This window comes from Tiliqua scincoides, chromosome 4 (assembly GCF_035046505.1).
Source record: "Tiliqua scincoides isolate rTilSci1 chromosome 4, rTilSci1.hap2, whole genome shotgun sequence".
NCBI lineage: Eukaryota > Metazoa > Chordata > Lepidosauria > Squamata > Scincidae > Tiliqua > Tiliqua scincoides.
The window spans coordinates 28,923,678-28,934,358 of NC_089824.1; the positions used below are offsets into that span (position 1 = coordinate 28,923,678).

The 10,681-nt window shown below is 45.0% G+C and overlaps 1 pseudogene; it reads left to right on the plus strand.

Annotated features, from left to right (window-relative positions):
• The first annotated feature begins 10,554 nt into the window (after positions 1-10,554).
• LOC136650726 (5S ribosomal RNA) lies at positions 10,555-10,681 on the plus strand (annotated as a pseudogene).

Genomic DNA, 10,681 nt, shown 5'->3' on the forward strand with positions numbered 1-10,681 from the left:
CCCCTATAAAAACCAAACTGGAATCTTCAGGTGCGAATGGAGCTCTCCACAGGTACATCTGCTATCTGCATAGACTTTCCAATGCAATTGGGAACCCTATGACATCAAACTTCCAGTCAGCCATACAGTAGTGCATGCATAGGATTCTGCTTTCCTTTTCTGCTGGATATGCAGAAGTTTAGGCCAGATGCCCTACATCAGGGGTGTCCAAAGATTTTGGCAGGAGGGCCACATCATCTCTCTGACACTGTGTCGGGGGCCGGGGGGGGGAAGAATTAATTTACATTTAAAATTTGAATAAATGTACATACGTTTACATAAATGTATATATTAAAGATGAACTTCTGTGAATGAATGAAGGTCTTGCAATAGCTCAAGGCCTATTAAAGGCCTTGCACAAAGCAAGGCTGGCCTTTCCTTTGCTGCCGCTACTGCATCACAGATGTGAAACAGCAAGCAGTGGAGGAAGCCCTCATCCCACAGCTCATGCAAGAGGTCAAACAGTCACCCTCATGCTGAGAGCAGTTGCATCAGGCTCCAGCAAATCTCTGGAGGGCCAGAGACTCATTGGAGACTGGGGCTCCCTGAGGGCCACAATGAGAGTCCTCGAGGGCCGCAAGTGGCTCCAGGGCCAGGGTTTGGGCACCCCTGCCCTACACTATCCAAGTATTCAGAGCAGGGCAGAGCAAGTATTCAGTAGAGGAATTCTGCCAGGGAGCATGAAGTTTCTTTGGGGCCCCTTCCCAAAGAGGAAGGGGCTGAAACAGAGTGGGGGGGGCAATGGGGGTGGGCAGCACTTCTGCTGCAGCTGGAGCCCCGCAGCTGTGTCCCTGAGCTCCCACCCACTCCTTCATGGTAAGCAGTTCCACAAGCCAAAGAGCTCCTGGAGCAGGCCAGCTTCCTCCCAGATGTGACACTGTTAAGGAATGTATGCATTCCCGGGCCTGGTGCATGTGGCTTCTGGCAGTAGTTGCCGCCATGTGCTTCCTGTGCGGGCAGTGAGTCTGGGTAACACTAGAAAATGTAAGATCACGGGAACTTTCTGGGCCCCCTCCTTTGGCTCCTTTCTGGCCCTGGGCACAGGTACAAATGACCCCCTTTGCCCCCCTCTCCTCGGCCCTGATTCAGAGGATGTGTTTAGAGGTGGCATTCAGGCTACTGATGCTCCTGCACCTTTGTTAACAGGTGGCTTTACATAACTCCATATCAGCACTGTAGATGCCTTCAGTTCCTTGGAACCTGGCTTGATCTCTCTCTCTCTCTCTCTCTCTCTCTCTCCACACACACACACACACACACACACACACACAAAGTACACACACACATATCTATATCCCTGAATCTTGCTCTCTTTCACTTCTGTTTGACGAAGAGCTTTAGGAAATGCAATAGCCTATATTCTCTTACGCTAATAAAAAGCGGTTTTTTAAAAGTAGTTTATACAATGTAACCTTTGGCCTAACATTACAATCATTATCTACTGTTTAAAAAAAGAATAATTACTGGGACCAGGCATTTGGATGGTTGATCAAATGTCTATTGAGTTTCGTTTGGAAATCATGCAAGTCTGCAACAGACAAATTCTGTTTTGAGAAATGATTTAACTTTCTTTAGATGAACCTGTGATGTATGAAATTGTTGTAAAACCACCATTTGATTCATTTCATATTTTCTTCCTTTCCCTTCTCCTGTGTCACATTCATTCACAGGAGACCTTCTTCACTCTAGAATTATAGATCTCCTTTGGCATGCATACTGCCACATAATAATCTTTTACAGTATATTAAAATTGCAAATTAAAGGTAGCTTTAATTTGATTGGTAAAAAAGCCATTTTCATTATATAACTGCTGTCATAGCACAGGCTATGTGAGTGTATTAACTCTCGTGGGTCTTTTAGCTCAAACCTGAAACACAGAGTGAAATGAAAGACACCAGGCATTGAGTTTTCACATAGGGTAAATAAATAACGCATAAATATTAAGGCACTGAACATAAAACACTCCATGTGAAAATGTACTTACTGCATTTATTTTATTTTATTTTATTTAAACACACTTCCACCTAAGGGTAAGGGGTAAGTATTGTGTTAAGATATGATCAGTAGAAGAGTGGCTGGTTTTCTATAAATCTCCCTTTTGGTTTTCTGCATTAGTTCAAAACACTATATGTGCTTGCTTACAGTGATCTAACATTGTATGACTGCAGTCCTAACTATCAGGCCGTAAAGCACATTTGCAGCTCCTTGTGAATCGGCTGGGCCAGCACAGGGACACGTGCTGGCCCACAGAGGCTGCATACAGTCTCCATGCCGATGCAGGGAGGGAAGGTTGTATTGGCCAAGCTTGATCAATGCAGGGGTCTGGGGAAGGTTGGGAAGAGGCAAGAAGCAGGCAAGAGGGAAGCGTTCTGGGGTGGGGGGAGGGGAGGCAGAAGGCATTCCAGGGAGCAGGCAGGTGGGGAGCAGGAGGCAGGGCTGGGACCTGGCAGATATGCCAGATCCCAACCCTGTTTCCCAAGCAGCACGGAGTGGCTCCAAACCTCCTGAGGTGGCGCAGGTCTGTGGAGACCTATTAGGGCTGTGGTGGCTTAGCGGGGGGTAAGGGAAAGAGTCTCCCCTTGCCCTTGGCTGAGCCAGTTCTGGCCACAATCTTGCACTGGATACAGCGCAGGCCTGTAAGGGCGCAACCCTACTTTCCAACACCAACTTTCCAACACTGGCATAGCTGTGCCAGTGGGGCATGTGCTGCACCCTCCAGTTAGAGGCCAATCACAGAGGCCTCCTCAAAGTAAGGCAATTTTTTTCCCCTTACCTCAGAGTTGCATTGCCCTTACCTTGGTGCTGGAAAGTTAGTTAGGATTGTGCCCTATGTATATTAGGTATATAAGTAGCATAGTTTTTTTGTGTGCCAAATTGTGTGTGATGGCAGACAACAGGGCTTCTATCAAAACCAATACTCTCCATGGTACCACATTCAATTTCTCACTATAATATGCAGTTGCACTTAAGCATGGGATCCAGTGCATGCTCTGTGTTTTTCTTCCCCCTGCTAGAGTGAGCCAATGGTGTGGAGTTGGGAGACAACATCTGAAGTCAGGCTAAGCACATGACCTGAGGGCACATGAGAAAAACCATATTGCTAATCAGGTCCAGGTTTTCCATGATGGAAGAAAGGTGAGATATTAGCATAATAAATATACATTGTGGCTAAGTCACTACTCACAGTGGGGTCAGGACAGGACCAATAGTTTAATAGTAAATTCCAAAGTGGAGAAGCTTACCATGACTGTGCCCCATTCAGATTATAACAGACTCACAACATTTCCATTTTGTCAATAGAGTGGTTTTATTTTTCTTCTCTTCATCTTATTTCTAATTTGAAACTTCTTGTAAATTTACAGTCCAATCTTCAGCTCTCTGGTGCCACCAGGTGCAGTGGCACCAAAATGGCTACTGCTGCATCCAGTGTGGCCAGGGAGGCCACCGGAGGTCTCCTCAGGGGAAGATTTTCACCCCCTTCCCCCAAGGAAAGCCCCAGGCCCCACAATGGAGCTACTCGACTCTGTGCCAGATATTTTGCTGGTTCAGACTTGAGAAGTCCTATGCTGGGCTTCGCAGCTCGACACAGAGGATAAGATACAGTGGAGGAGGCCTCTGCCGTTCCCACCCCCTCCTGGGCCAGTCTCTTCCCCATCCCACCCTCCCCCACCCTCTCCCCAATGCAGGACACCTCCCCCTGCCCTGAAAAGTTGCACTCAGTGCAACCAAATACAATGGAGGACAGAGTGCCTATACCTTTATCCATTGTATAGAAGAGGGAAAATTGGCAGGTGCAGCTTCTTAAAACCTGCTAAAATTCCCTTTTCTGTACAATGGTTAAAGGTATAGGTACTCTGTCCTCCATTGTATCTGGTCACCCTTATTGCACTGCCTGCTACTTACTGCTGGCAGCTCATCTCAGGCATCCTTCCGGTGCTGGGCGCCAGTGCTCCCTCTTCCCCAGATGCCGCAAACATGACACAGCACTTTGTGACATCCAGACTGGGGGTGTGTACCACCAGCTCTAAGAAGATTAGGATCAGGCACTTAAAGATCTAGTTCATTTCATCCTAGACAGCTCAAAAAAGGAATCCATCAATTGTAAACACTACTTTTCATAAAGTGACATTTCTGAGTGTTTCTCTACAGGATGTATCAGACCACCTCCAGTATTGCTACCACAAGGAAAGAGCTACTGCAGAGCTCCAGATTATGAAGTGGACTGTAGTCTGATGTCCTCTCATCTGATATCCACTCTAGTCCATTTCATTCATGCGTATGATGAAGTGGACTGCAATCCGTGAAAGCTTATGTCTTTAAGGTGCTGAAACTCCTTGCCACAGGATGTAGTGATTGCACTTGGTCTTTAAGATGCCGTTAAAAGGGGTTTGGTCAGTATTCTGGAGGACAAGTCCATCACAGGTTACAAGCCATTATGAGAATGTGCAACCTCCTGGTTTTAGAAGTAGGTCACCTCAGAATGCCAGGTGCAAGGGAGCAGCAACAGGAAGCAGGTCTCTTGTCTTGTGTGCTGCCCAAGGCATCTGGTGGGCCACTGTGAGATACAGGAAGCTGGACTAGATGGGCCTTTGGCCTGATCCAAAATGGTTCTTCTTAAGGCTGCAATCCGATCCATACTTACCTGGGAGTAAGCCTCACTGAAATAATGGAACTTACTTCTGAGTAGATATATATAGGCTTGTGCTGTAAGACTTTTTCCTGCTAGAAGCTAACATGGTTATCCCTCTGTAGGACTACAGTCATGACATTGCTATTTTCCCCCATCCCATTGACGGTACTAGGGTATTTGCGTCTTGGACAATTATGCCCTGGTCATACACATCCCTGGACATTAACACAGATTTTTTTTTTTGGGGGGGGGGAGTATCCTGGTTATTTGCATCCCACTATAACTGGACAACAAACAAATTATAACTAGGCAACAAACCCCATGTTATATATGCTAAACCTCTTATCCCAGCCCTGAACCTACCTTTGTGTTATAAAAATTTAAAACTACATCTAATTTAAATATACATATATTGGGACACAAATGTCTTGGATGCCAAAAATGGGCACAAACATCTAATACCGGGATGCATTTGACTGGGACACAGTTGTCCAGGATGCAATGGCCTTGTCACTCCCATGGACATCTTTTCCCTGTTTCACGGTTTTATTGGACCAACACCTAGATCCTCTAGATTGGTGGTTCTCACACACTTAGCACTGGGACCCACTTTTTAGAATGAGAATCTGTCAGGATCCACAGGAAGCAATGTCATGACCGGAAATGACATCAGCAAGTAGGAAAATTTTTGACAATTCTAGGCTGCAATCCTACCCAGGAGTAAGTCCCATTTACTATAATTGTTAAAAGAATATACAAAGTTGCCTGTTAAAAAGTATAGATAATGTAACATTTCCCCAAATGCAGTCACATACCATAGTAACATCAAGTCTAGTATATTAGAATATTGAAATGTATGGGGACCCACCTGAAATTGGTTCGTGACCCACCTGGTGGGTCCCAACCCACAGTTTAAGAAACACTGCTGTAGATCAATGGTGTTGCTTCTACAGAAAGAAAGCCAGGGAGAGGGAGAGAGAGAGAAGAGAGAGAGAGAGAGAGAGAGAGAGAGAGAGACCTTTTTCACCTGGCTACAAGCTAATTGCTTTTAATTAGGTCTTCCCAGGAAGATCATTTTGTCTTTTTGACACAAAGCAAAGTTACTTGTGTGTTGTTGTTGTTTGCCTCCAGGCTTCTGAGTTTCAGTTTTAGTTAATTTACCAGGTATGTAGAGACAGCGATGGGGAGACGTTTGATAGCTGGTATTTAGCTGGGAAGAAAGAAGGTGGTAAATGGTTACATGGGTCTCTGAAGTGCAGGTGTTCAGTAGGTGAACTTTGACAGAGATCTTTTCAATATCTTTTTGTCTCCCCCCTGCCTCTCTTTCTCTTCTCTTCCTTTTGTTGGGGGATATTTGAACATCACACAGCTGGGATATCGGCTTCTGCTTGTTAGGTAGGAAGGTTATTGTAATCATACCTGGAAACTCATTAAAAATAAAGTCAAGCTTCAAGGACTAGCTTGTTTGCTTGGGAGCGCTATTTTAAGAACGATGTAATTCCAATCTTCTTTTGAATGGAGCCCTGTTATTTAACCCCCTTAGGGTACTTCAAAACACCTGCTTTCTGCAGCAACCCTAGTGTTCTTGTGAGGGACAGGAGCTGTAGATCAGGTTGCCCAACACTTGCAGTCCACAAGCAAATGGTTTCAATTCTTGTGCTCGTTGATGCTCGTCCAGGAGTGACACATCTCTTCTGACAGGTACCTTTGAGGCACTTGCTGTTTGACTTTCTATTTGGGTGCCACTGTTGCTGAGGAACTGCTGTGCCAAAGCAATTTTAGGCTGAAGCAGACATAATGTAAGTAATGGATCCAACACATTAATTTAGAGCAGTGGTTCCCAAACTGTGAGCCTTGACTCCCTGGGGAGCCACAGAAACCAACCAGGGGAGCAGACAAATCCTAGTGAAAATCTCACTGCCTTATACGATGTATAGGATTGTAGCCCTAATGGGAAGTTACAGCCAATGGCCCAATAGGTCAAGGGAGCCGTCAGTCAAAAAAGTTTGGTAACTACTAGCTTAGAGTGTTGTGATCGTGAAGGTATTACATAAGCATAGAAGTGAGCTGAAAGATAGTTCTAATGCTTACTTCTTGATCCATTCCCTCCTAGGGATGTGCATAAGCCCCTGAGAAATTATTACTTTCCTTGTCTCACTGAAACTCATTAGATATCCCTTGAAAATTCTCAGCTATTCCCACTTGGGAGGAATCCTGAAAGTCGCCTGGAATGTCACTTTTTTGAAATTTCTGTGCCAAACCTCAACCAAATCCAAAGTGCAAACTCATGATCGTGCCTATGTTTCTCTCAGGCTTGGCTGTAATATGCAAGTTTGAACAGGATGGCAATGTCCCAGATGCTAAATAATCACTTAATAATCAGTAATCAAATCTATCAGTCAATGGGGCAGGGATACCTTTGTTCTACGGGGAAGCTGTTCATAGGCAGCTAAGTAAGAGGTCAACTTCTTTATTATTCTGGAATGATCCAGCGCACCCCAGGCATCTGCCATCGCCACCTCGGGAGAAGGGGACTTTTGTCCCCTTCTCCCAAGGGAAAGCAAGTAGCCACAAAATGGAGCTACTCAATTCTACGATGACCCAAGGGTCAGCACTGAACTTGGAGCAGGCCACCCAACGCAGAGGCTCAGGATCCAGTGCAGCAAAGCTCCACCGGTTCCGCCCCACTCCCTCCCCTGGCACATCCTCTCCCTCAGCCTCCTCCCACCCTGGAACGCCTACTCCCCCCTATGCCCCTGCCTACCTCTCCGCTGTCCAGAGGTCCGTGCAACCACCAAGCAGCGGAGCTCTGGGGCTGCACCGGCACTAATCCAGCACTGGCCAGCGCTGGGCTAGAACTGGTGCTCCATTGGCCCTAGGGCCAGCAAACGTGACTTATGTTTGTGACAGTGCATGCCAGCGGTGAGCCAGTGCACACTGAATAGGATTGGGCTCATAGTGGCCTATTAGGATTGGTCCCTAAATGTGTTTATTGTGTACCACTAAATAATACTTTCTGTATGTTTATATGAATATTAAGGAAACCAACAGTAGTTTGATTATGGCATTATTATCATTAAAAGACTGGATTGTGTTGAGAAGAAAGAAGAAGAAATATAACTATTATTCGATTATTAATATATTATTATCTTCATGAGTGGAGAACTCATGCACAAGACCAAACAACCACCACCACCCCCGCTCACCACACACGAAATGCCAAGCAAGTCAGTTTGAAGGTATAAGCATCGTAGTTTATATGTCTCTCATTCCACCCACCACTTTCAGATACTGAGCATCATCATTAATTTTTCACCAAGGAGATTAAACCATGAGAAAAGAATAGTGAGACTTTGTAAGTGCAAAGCTTTGTCTTTGGATTGATTCCTTTGCAAAACATTCAGATCTTTTCATAGACTGGAAGAGAATATTCCTACAGAGATTCAGGGGCAAACACGTATACGTCAATTTGTTTGAATGGTACACGAAGCTCTTTTCAAGATGAGAGATAAACAGAGGTTCTTCTGATTTAAAAAAAAAAATGAAGCTATGTTATGTTCAGTCTCTGGCAGCAAAGTCTGTTTGAAAGGAATCTGTTTGAAAAAGAAAAAAATTCTAAAGGTAAAAATAATAAAGTATAATATGGAAAGGCATGTTTTTTGCCCAACCACAGGAGAGGTCATTAAGATACTGGCTGAGGTCAGAGAGACATACAAGGAAAGCACAATGAGAGGCTACATAAATAAGAGGCCAGTGACACATATCCCAGATCTCTGTCACCAAAAGCTCAGTAGATTGAACTCCTACTTCATCAATCAACTCACATATTCAGAGATCTTCTGCTTCTAGAAGGTGTTACTGCTGGGACAACTTACAGGTTGAGTCTTGTTATTTGCAAGGGTTCTGTTCCCAGAACTCACATGGATGGCAAAAATTGCATTAAAGCAAATCCATTAAAAAAAAAAAAGTCCCTTTGCTAGATGATTCAAAAACAGCCTTGCTTACCTTTGGGCGCAATCCTAACCCCTTATGCCAATGCTTTCCAGCACTGGACCAGTAGTGCCAATGGGACGTGTGCTGCATCCTGCAGTTGGGTGTCACTCATGGAGGCCTCCTCAAAGTAAGGGAATGTTTGTTCCCTTACCTCAGAGCTGCATTGCCCTTATGTCAGTGCTGGAAAGCACTGACATTAGGATTGTGCCCTTTGTGACATAAGACAGAGTCATTAAGCAAACAATCCATCAATCAGTCTCTCTCCAGGTGCTTAGAAAGGCTTCACTATGAGCCAGCAACCCCTCCCTTCACTAAGAGTGCAGCTGGGCAAGAATACAAAGTGATTATCTTTCTTTCATGTGCTCAGGGGGAAGGGAGAGGTCGCTTGCCTTAGAGTGAATCTGTTCTAAGTGCCTGGAGAGAGAATAATTGATGGATTGTCAGCTGGCTGCCCTCTCTCTTGCATTAATGAGGCTATTGTTAAATGACATTTTTCCTTTAAAACCATGGGTGAAAAATCTGTGGATAATAAGGTTATACCTGTATTTTGTTTTTTGGATGGCTGTTTTTCAATTTCCAGCATGCTTCCCATTTCTGGGGGGAAGGGGTACCTTGAAAGCAGAGAACTTTCAGCACTTCCTTTCATAATTGAAACTTGAAAAACCACCCCTGCTGAAAGCAGCACCAGCGCAGTGAAAGTGCTGCTTCTCTGCCAGGGGCCCGCTCTGGATCTGGTGTCACTCTTCCAGAACACACTAATGGCTCCCCCCCCCCCAAAAAAAAACCCCAATTGGATTTAATAGGACTAGTCGCAAAAGTCAAGAACATTAGCCACAATTTTCTCTGGTATTTCAGGGACCAAAGCAAATGGCAGAAGAGCTTAGGATCAGCCCTAAATTTTCAGTGTTTAAAGGACAGGACCATTCCCCCAGCAAGAAGCATCCAGATGAGTCTCCAGGCTTTACTTGAAGACTTAGCTAGAGTTGAATGCGGCTACACCTCTCCCCATGTATGTTGGGGCCTGCAATGGCAGCAACTGCAATATCAACTGCACTGACTGCCAATATACTTATGGGCCTAATTCAAAGTCCTAATGTTAACTTTAAAGCCATTCACAGGACATACCCCACATATCTCAGCCTTTTTCTATATCATCCCAGCCCCCCCGGCCAACTCCAGTTACCTGGTTATGGTTTTCTTTGTGTTTTTATTCCACATGAAGAATCCTGATTATCAGGAGCGGCATCCTTATGTCAATTGCCTCAAGTCTGTAGAACAATCTCCCCATTCCCATAGAGATGAACAGAATCATTGAATGATAGAGTTGGAAGGGACATTTTAAGCCATCTAATCCAATCCTCTGCCTGAAGCAGGAGAATCCCCTTTTCAAGCATCTCCAAAAGGTGCCTATCAAGTCTTTGCTTGAAGATCTCCAGAGAGGAAGAACCCACCACCTCTGTTGGTAGTTGGATTCCACTGTCAAACTGCTCTCACCCTTAAGAATGTCTTTCTGACATCCAACTGGCAGCTTTGGCCTACTAGATTTAGGTCTAATAGCTTTCCCCTCCTTTCTAGATTTTATGGGGCTCTTTTTTAGAAGATGGACATGCCCTCCCCAGCTTATCTCAGATTAACTCACAATTGATCTGAGTTCTGAAAAAAAATTGTAAGAACTTCATTTTTCCAAGTCAATTTGGTGTCAGAAAAATGCCAGCCCACCACCCCTTGCTTTTCCCCAAAGCTCTCCCACCATACCTAGCCCTAAACACTCTCCCCCTCCTCCCTTTTTCTTATCATTCAAGCAGAGACGCCATAAGTAGTAGCAGCAGTGGCACAAAGGGAGGGTCTTCTCCTTCTTTTTCCCTTTGTCAACTTGACAAACTTATCAGTACACCTTCGTGCATACTTAACAGTTACCCTGCACATGCCTGATCTCGTCTGATCTCAGAAGCTAAGCAGAGTCAGGCCTGGTTAGTACTTGGATGGGAGACCGCCTGGGAATACCAGGTGCTGTAGGCT